Raw genomic sequence first — 10,209 nt, 5'->3', positions numbered from 1 at the left:
AAATGCAGCCAGCCACATAGCTAAGCTGCAAACCTAGTTCTGCCCCTTTTAGGAACCATAGACAACCTGCCTGTCCTTCCTGCCTCGACCTTCCTGTCTGCACTATGGGGATAATAATACTGGCCTGCTTAATAGCATTAAGAGGATTACGTGTCTGGCATGCTTTGCACAGCAACATATTGGTGCAGGATGCGTGCCTGGGCCTCCTCTCCCCAGAGTGGGGGCCACAAAGGCCATAGCTCAGCAGCTACTACGCAGCATGCAGAAGGTGCCAGGTTCAATCTCTCGTTAAAAGAGATCCTGTACCGGGTCCCTCTCCACTTGAGACCCTGAAGATCCATTGCAGAGTAGCCTGGAATCCTGGGCACTTTGGCTTACCCCTCTCAGAGCTACAATTCCCCACGCCTGTAAACTACAGTTCCCGGCATTCTTGGGGTTAGGGGAAGGGGGAATGCACAGCGTGCACAGAGGTGCCTGGGTGCTGTCGTGCAGGGTTAGAAATTTCTTGTAGAGAGCAAGGAAGGGAAGAAAAGCTTCCCTGTGCCAGCAGGTAGCCTTTGACCATCTATGACGGCTCGCCTGTGTGCCCCAGCCTTTGCCCTCTCCTTGTGTGTGTAATCTCCTGTTTATAGGCAGGAACGCGGCCCTTTGGACTCTGGCCTGGCCTGTGGGTTCTGCCCTCCCAGGGTGTATCCAGCCACCGCCTTCAGGTTCCTCTTCCACATTTGCCAGATGCTTCACCTCTGAGTCACCTGCCAGGCAGACCTGGGTGGAACAGCTTTCGATTTTTGCGTAGTGCAAAGGTGGTATTCCTGCAGTCGGCATACTCCTTTGCATTCCAGTTCCTTGCCATCTTGATCCCTCGCCCCACGAAAGATTAACAATTTTAAAAATATGAGCTCTGGAGGCAGTTTTCACGTTCTGTTGAAATGGATCAGGTCTCAGGTGCTAAAGAAGACCCTTCTCTGCCCAAGACTCTGGGGAGCAGCTGCTGGTCAGAGCAGGCAACACTGGGCCAGAAGGACCAAAGGTCTGGTTAAACCAGCATCCTAGATTCCTAAAATCAGGGGATCTGTAAAACCAATGCAGGAAGGTTGTTTCAGACAAGCTTTGAAATCCTGCCTTGCAATGGGGTGAGACTAGATGAGCCTTGGGTGTCCCTTCCAAGTCTACAGCTCTATGATGCTATTTTCTGGAGCCAAAGGAGTGACGTGGGAGCCTGTTAGAGCAGCAAAGACAGAAGGTGTGTTTGCAGCGGGTTGTGTCTGGGGGGAATTCAAATCTCTCTCCAAGAAAATCCTAGGCCACTGCTGATACAAAGTTCATTGAATGAGGAAACGGAACGAAGCAGCTCCACCCAGTCGCTTTGCGGTCAATCTTCTTTCCCTTGCAGAATTATACCACAGCACAGGTTGCATCTTGTCGCAGGATGCATCCAGAAGAGCCCATTCAAAGGATGCGCAATCTCCTGTCTGTCTCCTGGCACAATCGTAAATCCTCAAGGGTGCAAAATCAACTAGCGGTCAGCTGGCTTCTGGGCCCGATCCAAGATGCTCACATTAGTGTTTAAAGCCCTAAACTACTGAGGCCCCCAATGCCTCCTTGCCTACAGACCCTCTCAGGGGTTAAGATCTCCCTTGATAGTTCTCTTGCCCTCTGTGACAGACACTAAATGATTACAGCTATTTTGAATTTAAATCCCAGCCTTCTTCCCGAGTGGGGATTCGAACCCTGGTCTCAGTCCAGGACTGTAGACCACACTCAATGCTCGGTGGCTCCAGCGGTCTGACTCTGCCTGAAACATCTTCCTGCATCTCTATAATTTGTCGCGTGGTGTTTATAGGAACGGTCAGAGCGGGACCCACCTTCTTGCCCAAGCAGGCGTTCAAAGACCCACTGTTTCCGATGTGCAGAGTGGTCTTGTCGCAACCCAGAGTGCTTTTCTCCCTGACCCAGGCATTGGAGGCCAGTGGGCTTAAGAGGCAGATGGGGATCCTGTTCTGGAAAAGAAGGGTGTCTCTGCTTCCTGCCATCCCGGCTCTTAGGAACTGGGGCAAAAGGCTCTGCCTTAATCGGTGACCCACATACAGCCCCAGACAACAGGGGCTTAGACAAGGAGATGGCTGGTAAATCAATCCTGCCCGGAGGCTCAGGACCCCTCCCTCCCTCCCCCGCCCCCCAACATGGGAAGAAAGGGGGGAATGGTTCTTTGGAGCCTCTGACAAGCATTCAAATGGGGGCAGGGAGGCGGGGGATAAAACCTCCGCTCTTGAAAGGCGAACTAAAAAAGGCCTCCCCCCCCCTTTTTCTGTGGTGCAAAAGTGATAATTTCCCCCCAGTGATGGAGCTTCTGTAGAAGTAGTCGATACAGCTCTCCCCCTGTAATTGTCAAGAAATTGGTGCATTAATGTACAGAGAATGCGGTTGCTTTCAATTCCACTCTGCACCCACCCCCAATTATATCACGCAAAAGTCATTTGCAAACTGTCTGTGCCAGCAAACTCCCCCTTTCTTTTTTTAACTTTAGGGGGGATCCAGATTCACAACCAGCCGCTTGGAAGAGTGTTGGAAGGGGTCAGAAAATGATTTCCTCTTTTCTCCACCCCAAAATTCTCCAGCGTCACCAGCTGGAACTCAGTGTAGTCCCCCCCCCTCCTTCATCATTTCCCAAAATTCACAGCCAGCAGCAGCTGTGCAGGGCTTGAAATCCCAGCACCTAATTAGCCGGATCTGTAATTAAGGTGCACTTTGCTGAGAGCTGGGTGCTAATTCACAGCAGATGGAGGTGAGGACGGGAAGGAAATGACTGCCTGGTGTGATGAAGGAGGGAGAAATGGATGAGGCCTGTCTTCCCAGCGTAATAACAATTCCAGCATTTTCCAGGGAGGGGGTGGGATGGAGAAGGGCAAAGATTTGGCATTAGAGATGCCAGCCTCTGCTTGGGAAGCAAATAGCCACCCAAAGCCCAAGGAGGCCAGCAAGGCGCAAGGGTTTCGTAGAAGAGGGCAAACTTCCCTTGCCAAGAGCCCCTCTCTCGCTTTGCCTCTGCCCCCCCTCCTGTTTTGCAGAGACGCCCTCTTCCCCCAAATCTGTCTGAGCACCCTGGTCCCATGTCTGCCCTGCTAATCTCCCAATTGCATTAGAGGGGTCCTGCCTTTAGGCTGATTACCAGTACTGTAACCTGTCTGTATCACCATATATCTGAGCTGATCCTTCCCCACCCAGATCCCGATTACCTCCAAAGGGCTGGTCCTTTTCAAAATCCTTTTATGGCCTGAATACTTGAGCGGTGGAAGCCTCCTGGTGGTCTCATCATCTAACAGGGTGGGTTGAGCAGCAAGTTCGCCTCCCTCCTCCCCAATTTTATTCCCACAACTGCCCTGCAAGGTAGGTTAGGCTGAGAGAGGCAGTGACTGGCCCAAGGTCACCCAGCACAGGGTAGATTTATTTGAACCCTGGTCTCCCAGGTCCTAGTCCATCAATCTGGTCACTGCCCCAGAAGGCTTAATTTTGAAAGCCCCAACCCCCTCAGTCTATAACTTCTAAAGTACTTTGCAGAATGGTTGATCCTGCTGTTTCTCAGCTCTCTGAATTTCATAATATAGTGGTACCTTGGGTTACAGACGCTTCAGGTTACAGACTCCGCTAACCCAGAAATAGTACCTTGGGTTAAGAACTTTGCTTCAGGATGAGAACAGAAATTGCGAGCCAGCAGCGCGGCGGCAGTGGGAGGCCCCATTAGCTAAAGTGGTGCTTCAGGTTAAGAAGAGTTTCAGGTTAAGAACAGACCTCTGGAACGACTTAAGTACTTAACCCGAGGTACCACTGTAATAATAATAATAATAATAATAATAATAATAATAATAATTTTAAAATTACATTTGTAACAAAAAGAACAACAAACATCACATATCCAAACAGGAGCTGTAAAAAGGCCAAGACTGGAATTTCTGTTGCAGTAACATATGCAGTAAGTGAGCTGGTGTGAAGCCAACAGAACATGCCAAGCCATAGAAGAATGTTGGCAAATTAATCAAACTGCAGGAAAAAAATAATAATAAATCACGATGTTATAAAAAATGAGCCAAAGCCAAAATTAGAGTGCAAAATCTTGACTAATGCTTTGAGTTGGATTGATAGACTAGCAATAGATAAACCTTAATTCAGAATATGAATATGACTTTTAAATTGTTGTTGTTGTTTTAATTGAATGCTGTCTTGCTAAGGCAGCTGGTGGTGCGTCTCCTCTGAGCAGAGAGACTTAGCTGTGCCACGTAGAGGCTGCTGCCTGGGGCGATGTGCCCCTTGGTGCCCTAAAGCCCGATTAGCATCATCCAATCACGAGGCTATTTTTAAAGCTGCTAACTAGGCAACATGGGCCAGGCCATGGGGGGCATCCTTGGGGCAGAGCCTGGGGCTCTTGCTGCTGCAGTCCAGCTTCCAGGGGGGGTTAAAGCCCTTGCTGAAAGCGGCCCAAGGTTGTTGCTAGCCTGGCAAGTCCTTTATCAGTTGTTATCCCATTTCTAGGGACTCGGGTGGCACTGTGGATTAAACCACAGAGCCTAGGACTTGCTGATCAGAAGGTCGGCGGTTTGAATCCCCTTGATGGAGTGAGCTCCCGTTGCTCAGTCCCTGCTCCTGCCAACCTAGCAGTTCAAAAGCACGTCAAAGTGCAAGTAGATAAATAGGTACCGCTCCAGCGGGAAGGTAAACAGCGTTTCTGTGCGCTGCTCTGGTTCGCCAGAAGCGGCTTAGTCCTGCTGGCCACATGACCAGGAAGCTATACGCCGTCTCCCTTGGCCAGTAAAGCGAGATGAGTGCCACAACCCCAGAGTCGTCCGCGACTGGACCTAATGGTCAGGGGTCCCTTTACCTTTACCTATCCCATTTCTACCCCAGCTTTCCTCTAGGCTCAAGGTGGCATCCACAATTCTCTCTCCATTTCACGTAAGAACGCAAGCTCAGCCTCTCTGCATCAGGCCCCTGGCCCGTCTAGTCCAGCATCCTGTTCTCACAGTGGCCGTATATTCCTAGGAATCAACGTAGACTGCCTCTGGACCTGGAGGTTCCATAAAAACATAATAACAGCCTGGTTGCTGGATCAGGCCACAGGGGGCCCATCTTGATTTATCGGCTACTGTATTTTAAAATGAGGCTGCATTTTAAATTGCATTTTAACCTGTATTTTAAATTGGGTGTCCCCCCCTCTTTTTCCTTTATTATGTTTTTACTGCGATTTTATTGTGTTAGCCGCCCTGAGCCTGGCTCTGGCTGGGGAGGGCGGGGTATAAATAAAATTTTTTATTATTATTATTAGTCCAGCATGCTGTCCTCACAGGGACTGGGCAGAATCCTCTGTGAAGGCTGCAAGCAGGACCTGAGCACGAGAGCAGGAAATCTCCCCTCTTGCAACCTGTGCTCCCAGGTAGACTGCCTCTGGAACTGGAGGGAGAATGCGGTAGCCCCTGATAGCCTCATCCTGCACAAATGTGTCTAACGTCGTCCATTAGAACGCCAGTGTTCTAGGATTGTAGAGCTGACTTTATATTCATCAATTTATAGACATGGATGTCTGCCATTTTTTCAGCAATGGCACCACTGATTCCCCACCCCCTATTACTTTGCTTACATGAAGACAGTTGGGGAGGTGTTAGTGTTTTTTTGGGGGGGGGTCAGTGTGGCAGAGTGGTTAGAGCATGGGTAGGCAAACTAAGGCCTGGAGCCCGGATATGGCCCAATCACCTTCTGAATCCTGCCCATGGACGGTCCGGCATGTTTTTACCGTTTTTACATGAGTAGAATGTGTGCTTTTATTTAAAATGCATCTCTGGGTTATTTGTGGGGCATAGGAATTCATTCATTCCCCCCCCAAAAAAAAATACAGTCCGGCTCCCCGCAAGGTCTGAGGGACAGTGGACCGGCCCCCTGCTGAAAAAGTTTGCTGACTCCTGGGTTAGAGCATTGGAGCTGGGAGACCAGGGTTCGATCCCCACTCAGCCATGAAGCTCCCTGCATGTGACTTTGAGTCACAACCACTCCCTCTCACCCGCACCTACCTCATAGGGTTGTTGTGAGGATAAAATGGGGAGGAGACTAACTATGTACTCCTCCTTGAGAAACTTGGGAGAAATGTAATAACAAACAAACAAACAAGTGGAGGAAACAATAATGTGAGATTTTGAAAGGTTTGAGAACCCCCAGGCACTTTCCATATGATTTGGCGTTCCTTTATGACATGGGGTGGAATCATCATGTTAAAGGCAGCCCTTATCCCAAACCTGGATCTTTATTTGATAAATCAGGTAATATTCTTTACTTGGACTTTGTTATTTAAACTCCCGTGTGTGCAACTGGACTCATTCTGTGTGCCTGTTTCACAGTTTCGCTTCCCACCTTTGAATTTTCAGCTATTCTTTACCAAACAACAGCGGCTTCCTGGGCTCGCAATTCTTTAATTGTAAATAACATGGGCTCTGGTTAGCAGACCTTTGGGATTCTGGTAAAAACAAAACAAAACCCCACAACCACCCTAAGTAGATCCTGCAAGTCTAAAGTCTCCCTTCCTGGGGTTAGGAAACGCCAGACCCAGATAATGTTTGTGTGTGTTTGGAGGAGGGGAAGAGACAGTGCTGATGATCCCATTTGTCCTCACCCCAAGATTATAGGGTTGCAGAGCCGCAGGGGGTTGGAGGTTGCAGCCAAATGGAGCAAAGAATCTAATTTAAGCAATAATGAATGATGACAGCAACCCTCCGGCAGTGGGATGGCAAGGAGGGGTTCCTGGCAGCCACTACTAAATCATCTTTATATGCCTAGCACTGCCCCCCAATCCCCTGCCAAGCTCACCTTAAGCAACCTGCCCTGCTGGGCTCTACCTCCCTCCCAGATGTGCAGGAGGGGAGCTGCCTCGATTGATCCCTAGCTTTGAATCCCACCCTCCAGTGCACACATGATACGATAATTATTATAATCTTTATTGTCCTTGTTCCATCCAGAACAACGAAATTGAAAAAATCTGCACCAGACATTCAAAAACCAACAAGCCTGCTATCCCAGCCTGGTTAAGCCCCTAACAACTCTGATATCCCATTTTTAAATACAATATACTCCCATACAGACTCCTTACATTGCATTTAAAACCAAAATCGCCTTTGGGTAGAAACTGTTTCTCAGGCAGCTAGTCCTAGTCTTTATAACCCTGGACCTTCTTCCAGAAGGCAGAAGCTGAAAAAGATCATTTCCAGGGTGTGCACTATCCTGCGCTATCTCTGCAGCTTTCTTATGGCACCTGGAAGCATAGATTTGTTCCAAGGTGGGAAGAGTGCACCCAATTATTCTCTCCACCAATGTCCCCATAAGGACACAGGAAGAGCCCGTGCGGGATCAGGCCCATGTCCCTTCTAACCCGGCATCCTCTTCTCACAGGGGCCAACCAGATGCCCCAAAGGGAAGCCCGCAAAGGGTTAGGGCAACTCTCTCCTCCTGTGGTTTTCAGCCTCTGGGATTCAGAAGCATCACTGGCTCTAAGGATGGAGGCAGACCACCCTGGCTAGTGGCCATCAATGGCCCTCTCCCCCTCCATGGATTTGTCCAGCCCATTTTTACAGCCATCCAAGTTGATCGTCACTGCCTCCTGCAGCAGGGAGTTCCATAGTTTAACTTTGTAATGAAGTCCTTTATTCACTGCTGCTTTTCTAGAAGAGGTGCCGGAACTGACCACGAATGCCTCCCTCGTTCTCTTATGCACCCACTGGAGAGCTGCTGGAAGTGAGTTCTGGCTGGAAAAAAAGTTCTGCCTTTATTTGATCCACTCTGAATTTTTCAACATTCAGCTTCGAGTTCTAGTGTTACAAGAGTGGGAGAAAACTCTTCTCTATCCCCTTTCCCTGGGCTATGTGTGATTTTGTGAACTTCTATTGTGTCTCCTCTCCCTCGCTTTTTCTCTGAACTAAAAAGCCCCAAACTCTGGGACCTTTCTTTGCAAGGGAGCCGTTTTCTGAATCTTTCCCAACTCCGCAATATCCTTTTTGAGGGAAGGGGGCCAGAACCTCCAGGCTCTCCACGCTGTCTGGGGGCTGCAAGTCTTGCTGCTCCTTAATGTTCCTCCAGCTTTATTCCTTCGCTGAAACCAGAGCCAGCGAAGGTGGGAGCGGCTCTGCTTGGAGTCAAGTGAGAGAAAGACAATCAAATCCCTGGCAGCCTTCTCTCCAGGTGTGAATTTGAATGCCAATATTCTTCTCCAAAGAGGCCTTTGAAGTGCAGCCCGGTTTTTGCAGACCTGAAGGGGAGGGCACAGGGTGAGCAACTGTGGAGTCACCTGCACTGGTTACCAGAAGGCAAGAAGAGCCTGGCTGCTGGATCAGGCCCATCTTGTCCAGCATCCTGTTCTTACAGTGGCCAGCCAAGGAAACCCGCAAGCAGGCTGCCTCCTCCTGAGGTTTCCAGCTGCTGCCGCTGCTCCAAAGTGTTGCAGACTGACTGCGGAGGCAGAGCCAAACCACTATGGCTAGTACAAGCTGCTGGCCAGGAGATTATCTGTTTTTAGAGGCAGCAGGTGGCTAAGGAGACCAGTAAAATGGGCAGGGATGGGGCAAGCTACAGTTGGAGTGGGTTATTGCTCAGCCCAGAGGATCTCAGGTTCAGCATCTTCCAAATACGATCACCTGCCCATGGGTGGAAGAGAAAGAAGCATCAGCTAATGGCCCAGCATGCAATAGAGCCCGAGTCTCACATTGCAAACCAAGACCTCAGCCAGAGCCTGTATCAAAATCAGTTTTCTATGTCCCCCTCTATTCGGAACAATGAGGACTAGGATCTGAAGTGGTGGAGGAGGGAGAATAGCTTTGGTTTCCTGGGAGAGGCTGCAAAAGGCTTCCCTCTAGGTGAGCGGTTTCCAAAGTACTGACCCCTGTGGGATATTGGAATTTTCTGGGGGTCACTAAGAGGCAAGGGGGTGTTGAAGGGATACATGACTATCAGACTTTGAAAAGCTGCTGTCCCGGGATAAAGTTCACCTGTTTTGTTCAAATCCTTAAACTAAATTGTTTTAACTGGGGTTTGAACAAATGTGCAATTAATTGCTGCTGTTTTGAGTTGTATTGTGTTATTGGGGCAAAGCACTGTTCTGAATTATGCTTTTTACAGGGTAGGGGGAACTGGGGACCAAGGAGGCAGTGGCTCAAAAAATGCCTGGGAACCACTGCCCTAGGACTCCTCAACCAAGCAGGTTTTTAGGCTTGTGCCAAGCAAGTCTCCAAGCCAGCAGAGATGGGCAGAATGGGACCACCAGGCCTCTAACCGCCCACTGACCTCTCCAGCTATAAGCAAAGAGCCTGGCCAGCTCAGCTCTTGACTAATCCCAGCTTGGAATCGTATTAGGTGGCAAGTGGATCCTGAACCATTAAAAAAACAGCCTGCATTAGCCCTTGTCCCCCTTCCAGCAGCCCCCCTGGGGTGGCACCGACTCACACTGCCATGTTCCTTCAGGGGCCTCCAAAAGCAGTTGTCTGTCTTGCGTAACCTCCTTGTCCCTGGCCATGTGCCTAACTGTAGAGATGGAAAGGGAACCCAAAGGGCCATCTAGTCCAACCCCCTGGCGAGAGTTCTCAAAAGGGACCTCTGCGCTCAAAAACTTGTACAAGCGCAGGAGCCAGGCCCTTGGGGAAAGCGGAGCAGAGCTGGCAGCTTGCTTACTTCCCAGAAGGCCAAGAGGCTTGAGAGCCGAGTGCGAGGCTTGGCTTGTGGTTGAAAGGAGGCCACGTCACAAGGCATTTGGTAGGTGAGCAAGGAATGGAGCTGTGCTTGCTTCTCAAGGCTGGAGGCAGCCTCTGGAGAGTGCAGAAGCAGCACAGTGCGAGGCGAGCCTGCCCTCTAGCGTACGAGCTTGGGAGCTGCAGTGAGCAACAGCCATGCGCTTGGGCAGGGTGGCCCACATCCCGCTGTGCGCAAAGCTCACACTCTGATACAGAGGCCATGGAAGCTGAGGATTCCTGCAGTAAGAACCAGGAAGACTACAGCTCCCAGGTGGCAGCCGAGAGACAGTGTGATGTGGTGGTTAGACTGACTCGGGCCAGGGTTCAAATCCCCACTCTGCCATAAGACGCACTGGGTGTGACCTTGGGCCAGTCACAGCCTCTCAGCCTAACCTACCTCACAGGGCTGTTATGGGGATTCGAATGAGGAAGGGAAGCAGCAAGCATGCCACCTTGA

The 10,209-nt window shown here is 50.0% G+C and overlaps 1 protein-coding gene across 1 annotated transcript in view; it reads right to left on the bottom strand.

The window, feature by feature from the left end:
- Positions 1–6,958: 6,958 nt before the first annotated feature.
- Positions 6,959–10,209, bottom strand: part of FAM222B (family with sequence similarity 222 member B) — a 29,151-nt gene continuing 25,900 nt past the window's right edge. Inside the window, exon 4 of the mRNA XM_081890448.1 lies at positions 6,959–7,694. The gene's annotated coding sequence lies outside the window, so the exon portion shown is untranslated. The remainder of the gene's footprint in view (positions 7,695–10,209) is intronic.

This window comes from Podarcis melisellensis (genome assembly GCF_964234715.1).
Source record: "Podarcis melisellensis genome assembly, chromosome: 15".
Classification (NCBI taxonomy): domain Eukaryota; kingdom Metazoa; phylum Chordata; class Lepidosauria; order Squamata; family Lacertidae; genus Podarcis; species Podarcis melisellensis.
This window is presented reverse-complemented; position numbering and strand designations above follow the sequence as displayed.